The sequence below is a fragment of the Triticum aestivum genome, chromosome 7D (assembly GCF_018294505.1).
Source record: "Triticum aestivum cultivar Chinese Spring chromosome 7D, IWGSC CS RefSeq v2.1, whole genome shotgun sequence".
Lineage (NCBI taxonomy): Eukaryota > Viridiplantae > Streptophyta > Magnoliopsida > Poales > Poaceae > Triticum > Triticum aestivum.
The window spans coordinates 552445346-552461093 of NC_057814.1; the positions used below are offsets into that span (position 1 = coordinate 552445346).

A 15748-nucleotide genomic window follows, 5' to 3' on the forward strand; every position below is an offset into this window, starting at 1 on the left:
CAAAGATATGCGTATATTTAGCCGTATATTGTTGTTGTTATTATTATTATTATTTCAATGTTTTTTAACACAGTACAAACGCAAGCGTTCATATACACGCGCATACACGCACCCTTATGAGCGCACACATGCACACCCTACCCCTATGAGCATCTCCGAAAGACTGAGCCGGCATATCATCTTGAAATTTACGAAGTCACCGTAGACACCTCGTCTTCGATGGGAACGTCTCCTCCCACTGGATGCGCATCGCCGGAAATCCTCTAGAACGCAGAGAAGAGACGACTTCAGAGAGAGGGGACGACTTCCAAAATTCCCGTCGGAGAGAAGAAATAATACTCCCTCCGTCCCAAAATTCTTGTCTTGGATTTGTCTAGATACGGATGTACCTAATACTAAAACATGGTTTGATACATCCGTGTTTAGACAAATTTAAGACAAGAATTTTGGGACGGAGGAAGTATTCTATTTTGTGTGAAGCTAGTTAAACTAAAAGATTGATTTAACCCGAACTGGCACCATGTTGATACGTACGCGTGTAGATGTGTGATGAGTTCCATGCAAAAAAAAAGATGTGTGATGGCACCGACGTACACGTGTACATTTGCACAACTGTGGTTCTATTTTGGCACCGACGTGATTATCTGTATCCCGCAATTAAAAGACGATCGACACTATACTTTGGCAGAGATCTTTTTTTTGAAATCAAATTAAATCAAAAGCTGCCCAAATTAAACTTAGGGATCTGTTTTCACCAAAGTAGAGCCAAGAATGAATGAATGGTCAATCTGTTTTCACCAAATCAATTACTAGCTCATTCATTCCCTTCTATTTTCCTCAACCATCTACAGCTAGCCAGCCAAAAAACGCCTACGTAATATATATCTCAGCACATTAAAGTACGTACGTTGATTCTGCATGCAGATGCAGTGTATGAACGACGTAACGCATGCAGTTTCCTTCTTCCCCGTTTTGCCCTCCACTAAACACGGCTCTGTACGTGATTCCCGATCTTTACCAAGTCCAGAGACCTCACCAGAGCGCGTAATTCTTATAAGTTTCCTCACACCCCAAGATTCGTGCGTGCAGAGATCAAAAGGCTCAACGACGCGTGCTGATTTGGCGCCACAACATATACTAACTTAAACGATACAGTATATGGCCAGCCTTGGTTTCTGCAAATTATAGTCAACCGATCGATGGAATCGTCGGGAACGGAAGTCATCAATTTCGGTGCAGAAAGGTAATACAACGCGGCGAATTCGTGGTTTCTACTCCAAATTTAGGGAGAGATTGAAACGGAAGCCATAAATAAAAGGAAAAATCCCTCCTGAAAAGGGCTGGTCAATCTCATCGTCAGTTGCTTTCTCACTCAGGATAGGGGACATGGACGCCAACCAAAACCCGGTCACGCACCATAAATACCCGGCTGCCTGCCATCTACGGACCTCGTTTCTTTGCCACCCTGCCCGCCCGTCCCCTCGCCGATCGATGACCTCACCACCCACCACATCTGACTAACTCCGGCCAGGGACGCATCGCCTTGGCTGTATATATAGGAGCGAGCGGACGACCCGCGCGCCCCATCAATCGCCATGGCCTCCGTGGACCTGCAACGCCTGCGCCACATGTTACTCACCACCGGCGCCGGCGGAGGCCACCACCAGCTCGCCTCCGCCGCTGCTATGCCAAAGAGTGGGCCTTGTTATGGCGCTGCGGTGCCGAGCCAGCGGCAGCACCAGCCGTACGCGGACCACTTCACGCTGCCGCCGCCACCGACGACGTCGCCGGCCGCGGAGCAGTATTTGGAGTTCTTGCCGATGGCCTCGGCTGATCTGGCGAAGAAGGGCGGCAGCCCCGACGGTGCTCAGGAAATGATCACCAAGAAGCGGAGGCGCGACGAGCAGTCATCGGTGCTCGGCGCGGCCGACGTTCTTGCGACCCACGCGCAGCAGCAGACCATCAACGTCGACCGCATCCTGCTAAAACATGTTGAATTATGAGATGGGCCTACAGCCCATATGACAATTTCAGATTTAATCTCTAAGGGCCTATGTAGGTGGCATAACAAGGTGGTGGAAAGTTTAGTCCTATACCACTAGTGGAAGGAGAGTTGGAGTGGTTTATAAGGGATCCTCTTCCTCGTGCTATTGGAGCTTAAGAAGAAAAGAAGCCCTCGCGCACTCCTCCTCGTCACGACGCGCTGCATCGCGGGTTGCGGGATTGAGCCGAGCCGTGCTCACTCCTATGCGCTTCTTTTTGTCGGTTAGGAATGGTGAGTCTTTGACATGTAGGGCCACGATCTGAGACGTCGGATCATGGGCTACCGACTTGGACGTGGGTTCAGCCCACGCCTCTCCACGCGCGGCCGCACATATATATATGGGGCGCTGCCAACCCTAGCCGTCGCGAAAACAGAACGAATCTCCATCTCCGCCTCCACGCCCACGTGGTTCCTCTGCTGCTGCTGCCGCCGGCGACTCCGTCCCGTTCACCGCGTACACGGTTGATGGGAGAGGGGCGATTAGGTTTTTGGGTAGAGACTACGCGACTGCTTGCTTCTGTTCATCTACGTCCGCATCACCATGCCAACCCTGCCACTGCCACCGCCGCCGCGTGGCCGATTGGAGGGTATACATCGCTTATCTCTCTCGTGTTTCTTTCTGTTGTAGCAATACTAGCGATATGCGTAGATGTTTCTACTATGTGCGTAGTACATGCTCTGTTAGATCGTAATCAGTGTGTTATCAATATTGTCCATGTCGTGCTCATGATTTATTCATGGATTAATTTAATCGAAAAACTGTCTATTTACTCATCAATCCAAAAACCTAATCTGTGTAGGAGTTTTTCGAATTCTGGTTTTGCTGCTGCACTGAAACCGTCTCCGTTTACGGGGACGTACTTTAAGCATTGGTAGACAAAAACCACCTTATGGCTCACGGCCATGAACGTGTTCTGGGTCGCCGGTGTGACTCCCACAGGAACGATCGCTCCTGAACAGGAGAAGGCGTTCAAGGAGGCCACTGTCGTGTTCCTCGGGGCAGTTCTGAGCGTGATCGGAGATAAGCTGGTTGACGCATATTTGCATGTGCGGTCTGCCAAGGACTTGTGGGAGGCGCTCGAATCTAAGTTCGGGGCTGCCGATGCAGGGAGCGAGATGTATATTATAGAGCAGTTTCACGATTACAAGATGGTTGAAAACCGTCCTGTATTGGAGCAGGCTCATGAGATAATATGCATTGTTAAGGAGCTTGAGCTTCTTAAGTGCGAGTTACCGGGCAAGTTTGTCGCGGGCTGCATAATCGCTAAGCTCCCCAATTCCTAGAGGAACTTTGCCACTACTCTGAAACATCAGAGGCGTGAATTCTCTGTGGAGGATGTCATTGGTCATGTGAGTGTTGAGCAGAATTCAAGGGCAAAGGACTCGCACGGAAAAGGGGTCGAAGGAACTTTTGTGGCCAATATGGTGCATCAGAAGAACTCCAATTCCCACAAGCCCAAGGGAAAGAACGGTGTCCAACAGAGTGTCGACTTTAAGAAGAAGGGTAAGAAGACCATCAAGAAGAACAAGAAGGATAAGGGCTACTTTACTTGTGGTTCGGTTGAACATTGGGCCAACAAGTGCCCAAACAAGTTCAAGAAGCTAGGGCAGGACTCCAAGTCTGTCAATATGATTGTGAGCAACAATGAGAGTGGTGCATCTGGGTACGGTAATTTATTTGCTGTATTTTCAGTTTGGCCGTCCACCGATTGGTGGGTCGACACAGGTGCAAGTGTTCATGTGCGTGCTGACATTTCATTGTTTTCTTCTTACCAGGCCAAAGGTCATGAGTCCGTACTGATGGGGAATGGCGCGAGTGCTTCTGTTCTTGGTGTTGGCACGGTCGATCTGAAGTTTACTTCGGGAAGGATCGTGCAGCTGAAGAACGTGCAGCATGTCCCCGCCATCAAGAAGAACCTCGTTAGTGGCTCCCTTCTATGTAGAGAAGGGTTTAAGTTGGTATTCGAGTCTAATAAATTAGTTGTTACGAAATATGGACTATTTGTTGGAAAGGGTTATGAATGCGGAGGCATGTTCCGCCTTTCTCTTGCAGATCTATGTAATAAAGTCGTGGACAATATTCATTTGAGTGTTAATGAATATGAAGTCTGGCATTCACGTCTTTGTCACATTAGTTTCGGCGTTATGACGCGGCTAGCAAAATCGAATTTAATCCCGAGTTTCACTTTAGCCAAATGTTCTAAGTGCCACTCGTGTGTGCAATCTAAGCAACCTCGCAAGCCTCACAAGGCAGCAGAGGAGAGACACTTGGCGCCACTGGAACTCATACATTCTGATATTTGTGAGATGAATGGTGTGTTGACTAAAGGTGGAAAGAAATATTTCATGACTTTGATAGATGATTCCACTAGATATTGCTATGTGTATCTGTTAAATACTAAAGATGAGGCTCTACACTACTTTAAAATCTATAAGGCAGAAGTTGGGAATCAACTCGAAAAGAAAATTAAACGAGTCTGGTCAGATCGTGGTGGAGAATACTTCTTGAAAGAGTTTGATGCCTTTTGTGCAGAACACGGTATTATTCACGAGAGGACGCTTCCCTACTCACCCCAGTATAACGGGGTTGCCGAGCGGAAAAACTGTACTCCAACTGATTTGGTTAAGGCCATGTTAGATACGTCGGGTTTATCCAAGGCATGGTGGGGGGAGGCTATAATGACATCATGTCATGTCCTGAATAAAGTTCGGACAAAGGATAACGAGATCACTCCTTATGAGAAGTGGACCAGGAGAAGGACAACACTCTCGTACTTACGTACTTGGGGCTGCTTGGCGAAAGTTAATGTGCCGATCCCCAAAAAGCGTAATATTGGACCAAAGACTGTGGACTATGTTAATTTGGGCTACGCTATGAATAGTGTTGGCTATAGATTTCTAGTAGTGAAATCTGAGGTAGCTGACATGAAGGTCGGTACAATTATGGAGTCTAAGGATGCTACATTCTTTGAGGACATTTTCCCCATGAGAGATGTACAAAGCACTTCTAGACAGGAATCTGAGGAGACTCCTGAACCTGCCATTCCGATGTAATATTATAAACAAACACATGATGATAATACTGAGGAGGATAATGAGGAAACCCTTTGTAGGGGCAAGAGACAAAGGACTGTAAAGACCTTTGGTGATGATTTCTTCATATACCTCGTGGAGGATAATCCCACTTCTATTTCAGAAGCGCATGCATCTCCAGAAGCTGACTACTGGAAGGATGCGGTCCGTAGCGAGATGGATTCCATCATGGCTAACGGGACTTGGGAGCTTACTGAACGTCCTTATGGTTGCAAACCATTGGGATGCAAGTGGGTGTTCAAGAAGAAGCTTAGGTCCGACGGTACGATAGAAAAGTACAAGGCTAGACTTGTGGCCAAGGGCTACACCCAGAAAGAAGAAGAAGATTTCTTCGACACTTATTCACCTGTGGCCAGACTGACCACCATTCGAGTATTACTCTCGTTGGTGGCCTCGCATGGTCTTCTCATTCATCAGATGGATGTTAAGACGGCTTTCCTGAACGGAGAGCTAAAGGAGGAAATCTATATGCAACAGCCTGATGGCTTTGTGATGAATGGTCAGGAAGGAAAGGTGTGTAAGTTGGTGAAATCTTTGTATGGCCTGAGACAAGTGCCTAAGCAATGGCATGACAAGTTTAATGAAACGTTGACATCTGTTGGCTTTGTTGTTAATGAGGCCGACAAATGTGTATACTATCGCTATGGTAGGGGCGAAGGAGTTATACTATGTTTGTATGTAGACGACGTACTGATATTTGGAACTAATCTCAAGTTGATCGAGGAGGTTAAGTCTTTCCTATCTCAGAACTTTGAGATGAAGGACCTTGGAGTGGCTGATGTTATCTTGAACAATAAGCTATTGAGAGATGATGAGGGTGGGATTACACTTCTGCAATCCCATTATGTTGAGAAGGTGTTGAATCGCTTTGGATATTCGGACTGCAAACCATCTCAAACACCATATGATTCTAGTGTGCTGATTCGAAAGTCCGAAGGCACAGCTATAGATCAATTGAGATACTCTCAGATCATTGGTTCACTCCAGTATCTAGCGAGCGCAACGAGGCCTGACATCGAATTTGCTATTAGCAAACTGAGCCGATTTGTTTCCAAACTGAGCGATGTACATTGGCGTGCTCTTGAGAGAGTTATGCGCTATCTGAAAGGTACTATGAACTATGGACTTCACTATACCGGATACCCGTCGGTACTTGAAGGGTATAGTGATGCGAATTGGATCTCTGATGCTTATGAGATGAAGGCCACAAATGAATATATGTTTACTCTTGGAGGTGGTGCTATTTCCTGGATGTCTTGCAAGCAAACAATCTTAACAAGATCGACAATGGAAGCATAATTAACAGCATTAGACACATCGGGTGGCGAAGCGGAATGGCTTCGAGATCTGTTGATGGACTAGCGAGTGGTTGAGAAGCCGGTTCCGGCCATCCTTATGAACTGCGACAATCAAACAGTTATTGTCAAGGTGAAGAGTTCAAAGGACAACATGAAGTCCAACAAACACATAAGAATGAGATTGAACGCTGTCAGAAAATTGAGGAACTCCGGAGTGATAGCGTTGGATTATATTCAAACGGCTAAGAATCTGGCAGATCCCTTTACTAAAGGGCTATCACGTGTTGTGATAGATAGCGCATCAAGGGAGATTGGTATGAGACCCACATGAGTTGTCATGGTAGTAACCCAACCTATGTGATCGGAGATCCCGTGAAGTAGGACCTGGGAAAACAAGCCAGTGGTGAACTGAGGAGAGTAACTTTACTAACCCACTCCGTTGGAGATGCAATACTCTCAGAAACTGTATGGAAGGATGACTACTGTCTTAATGTGTTCCAAGGCTTATATGTATAAGCAAGATGCTATCCTACAGAGCGATCTTTGGAGGAACACACCTATATGAGCCCGACTGCTGGTCACAGTCTATGAGATTGGGGTGATCTCTAGCAAGCTCATGAATAGGCCAGGAGTGTGACTAATATGCTCCACCTGAGGGACCGGCCTTCGCTAGCCTCGTATCAGTGAAACTTGTGGTGAAACTTCTTGACGCCAAACTGACAATTCAAGGCATAGTCCATTGTTCAGTTGTGAAGGAGTGTAACTACTTGGTCTAGGTGGAGCTCAACCTTAATCGGTCTCCACTGAGATGCTGGTATATCAAAACATCGTTTGGAACAAAGGACAAAGTGGGCCCCTGAGATCTGGTGGGGGATTGTTGAAATATGAGATGGGCCTAGAGCCCATATGACAATTTCAGATTTAATCTCTAAGGGCCCATGTAGGTGGCATGACAAGGTGGTGGGAAGTTTAGTCCCATACCGCTAGTGGAAGGAGAGTTGGAGTGGTTTATAAGGGATTCTCTCCCTCATGCTATTGGAGCTTGAGAAGAAAAGAAGCCCTCGCACACTCCTCCTCCACCGCTCGCCTCGCCACGCCTCGTCACGACGCGCCGCGGGTTGCGGGATTGAGCCGAGCAGAGCTCACTCCTATGCGCTTCTTTTTGCCGGTCAGGAACGGAGAGTCTTTGACAGGTAGGGCCACGATCTGAGACGTCGGATCATGGGCTACCGACATGGACATGGGTTCAGCCCACGTCTCTCCACGCGCGGCCGCACATATATATGTGGGGCGCTGCCAACCCTAGCCGTCGCGAAAACAGAACGCATCTCCATCTCCGCCTCCACGCCCACGTTGTTCCTCAGCTGCTGCTGCCGCCGGCGACTCCGTCCCGTTCACTGCGTACACGGTTTACAGGAGAGCAGGCCTCCGAAACCCCGCCTCTCCGAATCCTGTACGGGAGAGGGGTGATTAGGTTTTCGGGTAGCGACTACGCGACTCCTCGCTTCTGTTCATCTACGTCCGCATCACCATGTCGACCGACGCCGACCGTGCCGCCGCTGAGAAGGCTGGGGCTGACAAGAAGGCCGCTGAGGATGCCGCGGCTGCTACCACCGCCACCGTTGCCGCGTGGCCTATTGGAGGGTATACATCGCTTTATCCCTCACGTGTTTCTTTCTGTTGTACCAGTACTAGCGATATGCGTAGATGTTTCTACTATGTGCGTAGTACATGCTCTGTTAGATCGTAATCAGTGTGTTATCAATGTTGTCCATGTCATGCTCATGATTTATTCATGGATTAATTTAATCGAAAAACCGCCTATTTACTCATCAATCCAAAAACCTAATCTGTGTAGGAGTTTTTCGAATTCTGGTTTTGCTGCTGCACTGAAACCGTCTCCGTTTACGGGGACGTACTTTAAGCGTTGGCAGAATAAAACCACCTTATGGCTCACGGCCATGAACGTGTTCTGGGTCGCCGGTGTGACCCCCACAGGAACGATCGCTCCTGAATAGGAGAAGGCGTTCAAGGAGGCCACTTTCGTGTTCCTCGGGGCAGTTCTGAGCGTGATTGGAGATAAGCTGGTTGACGCATATTTGCATGTGCGGTCTGCCAAGGACTTGTGGGAGGCGCTCGAATCTAAGTTCGGGGCTGCCGATGCAGGGAGCAAGATGTATATTATAGAGCAGTTCCACGATTACAAGATGGTTGAAAACCGTCCTGTATTGGAGCAGGCTCATGAGATAATATGCATTGTTAAGGAGCTTGAGCTTCTTAAGTGCGAGTTACCGGGCAAGTTTGTCGCGGGCTGCATAATCGCTAAGCTCCCCAATTCCTGGAGGAACTTTGCCACTACTCTGAAACATCAGAGGCGTGAATTCTCTATGGAGGATGGCATTGGCCATCTGAGTGTTGAGCAGAATTCAAGGGCAAAGGACTCGCACGGAAAAGGGGTCGAAGGAACTTCTGTGGCCAATATGGTGCATCAGAAGAACTCCAATTCCCACAAGCCCAAGGGAAAGAACGGTGTCCAACAGAGTGCCGACTTTAAGAAGAAGGGTAAGAAGACCTTCAAGAAGAACAAGATGGATGAGGGCTGCTTTACTTGTGATTCCGTTGAACATTGGGCCAACAAGTGCCCAAACAAGTAAAAGAAGCCAGGGCAGGACTCCAAGTCTATCAATATGATTGTGAGCAACAATGAGAGTGGTGCATCTGGGTACAGTAATTTATTTGCTATATTTTTAGTTTGGCCGTCCACCGATTGGTGGGTCGACACAGGTGCAGGTGTTCATGTGTGTGCCGACATTTCATTGTTTTCTTCTTAACAGGCCACAGGTCACGGGTCCGTACTGATGGGGAATGGCGCGAGTGCTTCTGTTCTTGGTGTTGGCACGGTCGATCTGAAGTTTACTTCGGGAAGGATCGTGCAGCTGAAGAACGTGCAGCATGTCCCCGCCATCAAGAAGAACCTCGTTAGTGGCTCCCTTCTATGTAGAGAAGGGTTTAAGTTGGTATTCGAGTCTAATAAATTAGTTGTTACGAAATATGGACTATTTGTTGGAAAGGGTTATGAATGCGGAGGCATGTTCCGCCTTTCTCTTGCAGATCTATGTAATAAAGTTGTGGACAATATTCATTTGAGTGTTAATGAATATGAAGTCTGGCATTCACGTCTTTGTCACATTAGTTTCGGCGTTATGACGCGGCTAGCAAAATCGAATTTAATCTCGAGTTTCACTTTAGCCAAATGTTCTAAGTGCCACTCGTGTGTGCAATCTAAGCAACCTCGCAAGCCTCACAAGGCAGCAGAGGAGAGACACTTGGCGCCACTGGAACTCATACATTCTGATATTTGTGAGATGAATGGTGTGTGGACTAAAGGTGGAAAGAAATATTTCATGACTTTGATAGATGATTCCACTAGATATTGCTATGTGTATCTGTTAAATACTAAAGATGAGGCTCTACACTACTTTAAAATCTATAAGGCAGAAGTTGGGAATCAACTCGAAAAGAAAATTAAACGAGTCCGGTCAGATCGTGGTGGAGAGTACTTCTTGAAAGAGTTTGATGCCTTTTGTGCAGAACACGGTATTATTCACGAGAGGACGCCTCCCTACTCACCCCAGTCAAACGGGGTTGCCGAGCGGAAAAACTATACTCCAACTGATTTGGTTAAGGCCATGTTAGATACGTCGGGTTTATCCAAGGCATGGTGGGGGGAGGCTATAATGACATCATGTCATGTCCTGAATAAAGTTCGGACAAAGGATAACGAGATCACTCCTTATGAGAAGTGGACCAGGAGAAGGACAACACTCTCATACTTACGTACTTGGGGCTGCTTGGCGAAAGTTAATGTGCCGATCCCCAAAAAGCGTAATATTGGACCAAAGACTGTGGACTATGTTAATTTGGGCTACGCTATGAATAGTGTTGGCTATAGATTTCTAGTAGTGAAATCTGAGGTAGCTGACATGAAGGTTGGTACAATTATGGAGTCTAAGGATGCTACATTCTTTGAGGACATTTTCCCCATGAGAGATGTACAAAGCACTTCTAGACAGGAATCTGAGGAGACTCCTGAACCTGCCATTCCGATGTAATATTATAAACAAACACATGATGATAATATTGAGGAGGATAATGAGGAAACCCTTGGTAGGGGCAAGAGACAAAGGACTGTAATGACCTTTGGTGATGATTTCTTCATATACCTCGTGGAGGATAATCCCACTTCTATTTCAGAAGGGTATGCATCTCCAGAAGCTGACTACTAGAAGGATGCGGTCCGTAGCGAGATGGATTCCATCATGGCTAACGGGACTTGGGAGCTTACTGAACGTCTTTATGGTTGCAAACCATTGGGATGCAAGTGGGTGTTCAAGAAGAAGCTTAGGCCGGACGGTACGATAGAAAAGTACAAGGCTAGGATTGTGGCCAAGGGCTACGCCCAGAAAGAAGAAGAAGATTTCTTCGACACTTATTCACCTGTGGCCAGACTGACCACCATTCGAGTATTACTCTCGTTGGCGGCCTCGCATGGTCTTCTCATTCATCAGATGGATGTTAAGACGGCTTTCCTGAACGGAGAGCTAAAGAAGGAAATCTATATGCAACAGCCTGATGGCTTTGTGATGAATGGTCAGGAAGGAAAGGTGTGTAAGTTGGTGAAATCTTTGTATGGCCTGAGACAAGTGCCTAAGCAATGGCATGACAATTTTAATGAAACGTTGACATCTGTTGGCTTTGTTGTTAATGAGGACGACAAATGTGTATACTATCGCTATGGTGGGGGCGAAGGAGTTATACTATGTTTGTATGTTGACGACATACTGATATTTGGAACTAATCTCAAGTTGATCGAGGAGGTTAAGTCTTTCCTATCTCGGAACTTTGCGATGAAGGACCTTGGAGTGGCTGATGTTATCTTGAACATCAAGTTATTGAGAGATGATGAGGGTGGGATTACACTTCTTAAATCCCATTATGTTGAGAAGGTGTTGAGTCGCTTTGGATACTCGGACTGCAAACCATCTCAAACACCATATTATTCTAGTGTGCTGATTCGAAAGTCTAAAGGCACAGCTATAGATCAATTGAGATACTCTCAGATCGTTGGTTCACTCCAGTATCTAGCGAGCGCAACGAGGCCTGACATCGCATTTGCTATTAGCAAACTGAGCCGATTTGTTTCCAAACCGGGCGATGTACATTGGAGTGATCGAGAGAGAGTTATGCGCTATCTGAAAGGTACCATGAACTATGCACTTCACTATACCAGATACCCGTCGGTACTTGAAGGGTATAGTGATGCGAATTGGATCTTTGATGCTGATGAGATGAAGGCCACAACTGGGTATATGTTTACTCTTGGAGGTGGTGCTGTTTCCTGGAAGTCTTGCAAGCAAACGATCTTAACAAGATCAACAATGGAAGCAGAATTAACAGCATTAGACACATCGGGTGGCAAAGCGGAATGGCTTCGAGATCTGTTGATGGACTTGCCAGTGGTTGAGAAGCCGTTCCGGCCATCCTTATGAACTGCGACAATCAAACAGTTATTGTCAAGGTGAAGAGTTCAAAGGACAACATGAAGTCCAACAAACACATAAGAATGAGATTGAAAGCTGTCAGAAAATTGAGGAACTCCGGAGTGATAGCGTTGGATTATATTCAAACGGCTAAGAATCTGGCAGATCCCTTTACTAAAGGGCTATCACGTGTTGTGATAGGTAGCGCATCAAGGGAGATGGGTATGAGACCCACATGAGTTGCCATTGTAGTAACCCAACCTATGTGGTCAGAGATCCCGTGAAGTAGGACCTGGGAAAACAAGCCAGTGGTGAACTGAGGAGAGTAACTTTACTAACCCACTCCGTTGGAGATGCAATACTCTCGGAAACTGTATGGAAGGATGACTACTATCTTAAAGTGTTCCAAGGCTTATGTATAAGCAAGATGCTATCCTACAAAGCGATCTTTGGAGGAACACACCTATATGAGCCCGACTGCTGGTCACAGTCTATGAGATTGGGGTGATCTCTAGCAAGCTCATGAACAGGCCAGGAGTGTGACTAATATGCTCCACCCGAGGGGCCGGCCTTCGGCAGCCTCGTATCAGTGAGACTTGTGGTGAAACTTCTTGATGCCAAACTGACAATTCAAGGCATAGTCCATTGTTCAGTTGTGAAGGAGTGTAACTACTTGGTCTAGGTGGAGCTCAACCTTAATCGGTCTCCACTGAGATGCTGGTATATCAAAACAGCGTTTGGAACAAAGGACAAAGTGGGCCCCTGAGATCTGGTGGGGGATTGTTGAAATATGAGATGGGCCTAGAGCCCATATGACAATTTCAGATTTAATCTCTAAGGGCCCATGTAGGTGGCATGCCAAGGTGGTGGGATGGTTTGTCCCATACCGCTAGTGGAAGGAGAGTTGGAGTGGTTTATAAGGGATTCTCTCCCTCGTGCTATTGGAGCTTGAGAAGAAAAGAAGCCCTCGCGCACTCCTCCTCCTCCGCTCGCCTCGCCACGCCACACCTCGTCACAACGCGCCGCGGGTTGCGGGATTGAGCCGAGCCGAGCTCACTCCTATGCGCTTCTTTTTGCCGGTCAGGAACGGTGAGTGCTTGACAGGTAGGGCCATGATCTGAGACGTCGGATCATGGGCTACCGACTTGGATGTGGGTTCAGCCCACGTCTCTCCACGCGCGGACGCACATATATATGTGGGGCGCTGCCAACCCTAGCCGTCGCGAAAACAGAATGCATCTCCATCTCCGCCTCCACGCCCACGTTGTTCCTCTACTGCTGCTGCCGCCGGCGACTCCGTCCCGTTCACTGCATACACGGTTGACGGGAGAGCAGGCCTCCGAAACCCTGCCTCTCCGGATCCTGTATGGGAGAGGGGCGATTAGGTTTTTGGGTAGCGACTACGCGACTGCTTGCTTCTGTTCATCTATGTCCGCATCACCATGTCGACCGATGCAGACCGTGACGCCGCTGAGAAGGCCGAGGCCGACAAGAAGGCCGCTGAGGATGCCGCGGCTGCTGCCACCGCCACCGCTGCCACATGGCCGATTGGAGGGTATACATCGCTTATCCCTCTCGTGTTTCTTTCTGTTGTAGCAGTACTAGCGATATGCGTAGATGTTTCTACTATGTGCGTAGTACATGCTCTCTTAGATCGTAATCAATGTGTTATCAATGCTGTCCATGTCATGCTCATGATTTATTCATGGATTAATTTAATCAAAAAACTGCCTATTTACTCATCAAAACATGTATTTCCCGATCGATCTTTGCGTTTTAGGCTTTAATTTCTACTACCTTTTGTTAACCGTTGTCTATGATGCAGGCGAAAAATATGTGGACTGCTTTGGCGGAGCAGAGGCAGAGCCACACGAGGCTCATCGTGTCGACCGTGGAGGCCAGGGCGGCGAAGCGGCTCAAGGCCAAGGACGAGGAGATTGAGCGGATCAGGATCATGAACTGGGCGCTCGAGGAGCGCCTTCAGAACCTCTTCATGGAGGCTCAGATGTGGCGCGACGTCGCGCAGTCCAATGAGGCCACGACCAACGTGCCCCGCCGGGACCGGCAGCGGGCGCTCGACTCCCAGGCGATCCGTGGCGGTGGGACAAGCGGCGACCGTCAGGAGGACGACGCCGAATTATGTTGCTAGGGGAAGGAGGAGGTGGGCACACTGGTAAAGGAGCCTCCAACGACAGGAGCAGGAAGGTGCAAGGGGTGCCGCGAGGGCGCGGCCGTTGTGCTGCTGCTGCCGTGTCGGCACCTCTGCGTGTGCGCGCCGTGCGCTGCCGTGGCGCAGGCGTGCCCGGCGTGCGGACGCGCCAAGAATGGCAGCGTCTGCGTCAACTTTTCGTGATGCGGGAGGAATAGTTTTAGAGTCAACATTTTGTTTTCTTGTGAAACTTACTTGAGTCGACTTTTTTTTGTATTCTTTTGTTCACTTTTTTGTTGTTGTTGACGGGGGGGTGATAGATAGGAGGATGGTTGGATGACATATATATGAGAGGATGAGTTTCCCTTTCTTTTTTTAGTTTAGCTTTTGGCCCAAACTGTTGGATCCATCTTTCAACAAGAAGAAAAGCAGTTGAAAACAGTTCATATTATTGCATATCAATGCTCGAAATTAAATACATAGATTAGGAGTTGGACACCATATATGGGGTGTGTCTAATGGTTTTGCAGCAGGGGATGGTGAAGCGGGTCAAAGATAGGAATCCGATTTAGGTCCAACTGTAGAGTGACCTGAATTTAAAGAATATTTGCTCGGTTGGCAAAAGGTTGGTTAAAATTCATACGATGGACTATATAGAATAGAAGGTCATTATTTAATTACTTCAGATCCAACTGTCTGAAGATTGATTCGAATTTATAGAAAACTAGCAAAAAAAAGGGGGGAATAAAACAAAATACTCTCCTAGCCTAATGGCTCAAGACTATATTTTGCTGCATCACTAAAATACTCTCTGTCTCTCACTCTCACTCCCTGTCTCTCTCCATGTAATGTATTTTTTGACAATCTTAAACATATAAAATTGAGAGTGAATTGCAGAAAACCACCAGTTTGAGGGCTAGGTTAGCAGAAATCACTAAGTTACAGTTTCTTGGCAAAAAACACCAACTCTCTCGTAAACAATTTGCAAATACCACTAATCGGCGGATCGGGCACCGATAAGTGGATTTATGACAGGTGGGGCCCGGTTTTTGCCGATGTGGCGCTGTCAGCTGGTCGGACAGCCGTTAGACGCCGTTAGACGGCGCCATTCGTTCTGTTTCCTCTTATCCCCCATTTCCCCTGTCTTCTTCCCCCGTTTCCCCCTTCTTCTCCCCTGTTCCTGGTCATGCGGCGCACCGTCCCCACCCCCCGTCGCAGACATGAGTCCGGCGAAGTCGAGCGATGCTGGCGGCGGCGCCCAGCCGTCCACTGGCGAGATGTGCGGGAGCTCGAACCCTACGAAGGCGACTGCAGAAGAAGAGGAGGAGGAGGACCCGCAGTACTCGGTGAATTCAGGGCAGCCAGATCTTTCGCCGCGGAGCTGAAGGCAAATCCAGTTGGAAGCCAACACATTGCTTCAGCTTTCGGCGGCGTCTAGTGAGATCCCAGTCCCATTCCCTTCCCCAATCACATTCCCCTTCTATTGCTAGGGTTAGGGTTAATGTAGTTCTAGGGTTTGTGTGTGTTGTAGTTCTAGGGTTTGTGTGTGTTATAGTTCTCTAATTAGAATGATATAGTTCTTTAATTAGATGCTTACAACTAGGGTTTCTGTAAATAGAAGGAT

The 15748-nt window shown here is 47.7% G+C and overlaps 1 pseudogene; it reads left to right on the forward strand.

Annotated features, from left to right (window-relative positions):
- Positions 1-1473: 1473 nt before the first annotated feature.
- LOC123171166 (BOI-related E3 ubiquitin-protein ligase 1-like) lies at positions 1474-14328 on the forward strand (annotated as a pseudogene).
- Positions 14329-15748: the final 1420 nt, after the last annotated feature.